Below are 1,121 nucleotides of genomic sequence, written 5' to 3' on the forward strand. Positions count from 1 at the left end.
ATAGCAAGTTACACCTTCCAGAATTCTCCATTTAAAGTATGGAGGTCAAGCTGATTACAACCCATATAAAATCCATAACAGTGTGGGTAGCAGCATTGATCACATTCCTGCCTTTTATTCTTGTTGTGCATACCTCATTCCTATGTATAGCAACTAATGTATCTCCCACATTACACCACCCACACACTTACTAACACTTTCTGAAGGCATGGGAACCTTTCTCTACAATTTATTTCCAGATTACATTTTTAAAAATGTCACAGATTGATTCTGGAAATTGTTGAAAGCAGACCTAAAAAGGTCCAGGTTCTGTAAGAGACCCTAAGGGGAAAGAAGCCCCCCAGTGCAAGGTTCACATAGAAAAAAAACCCTCATATATTTCTGATAACAATATTTTCATTGCAGATATAACTACTGTATTATGAGATACTGGCGTTCAGAAAAAATGATTAAGATGGTCTAAGAGATAAATGTATTCTGAAGAAAGTTTAGTTTAGGGATTTTTGTAATATTTTCTGAAAGAAGAATTTTGCCATGCCCTTGCAGCTGAGTCTGCAGGATTGAAGGCTTTGGTCCTCATGGGGAAATTCAGCCACCCTGGTGTCTGCTGGAGGTACAACACAGTAGCAGTTCAGAAGGTTTCTGGAGCACACTGATGATTTCCTGACATAGGTGAACCAATGTCCCGTGAAAGGACATGTTCTGCTGTAGTTCACACTTACAAACAGGGAAGGACTGATCAGGGGGCTAAAAGCCTTAAATGCAGTGACTGTGAGACAGTGGAGTTCAAGACACTGAGAGGAGGGATCACAACCCTGGACTTCAGGAGAGCACTCTGGTCTTTTCAGGGATCTGCTTGGAAGAATCCCATTACAGATAGTACTGGAAAGAAGAGATATCCAAGGATTGTCCTCTAGCTGGTTCATGTCCTCCAAGCTCAAGAACAGTCCATCCCAGTGCACAGGTCAAGGAAAGACAATGTCAGGAGACCTGCACGGACAATCAGTTGATCTTGACTGAAAAGGAAGTGGGGAAGGGAAGGGAAGGGAAGGGAAGGGAAGGGAAGGGAAGGGAAGGGAAGGGCAGGGAAGGGCAGGGAAGGGAAGGGGAGGAAAGGAGAG

The sequence above is a fragment of the Corvus brachyrhynchos genome, unplaced genomic scaffold (genome assembly GCF_000691975.1).
Source record: "Corvus brachyrhynchos isolate BGI_N302 unplaced genomic scaffold, ASM69197v1 scaffold14, whole genome shotgun sequence".
NCBI classification, from domain to species: Eukaryota; Metazoa; Chordata; class Aves; order Passeriformes; family Corvidae; genus Corvus; species Corvus brachyrhynchos.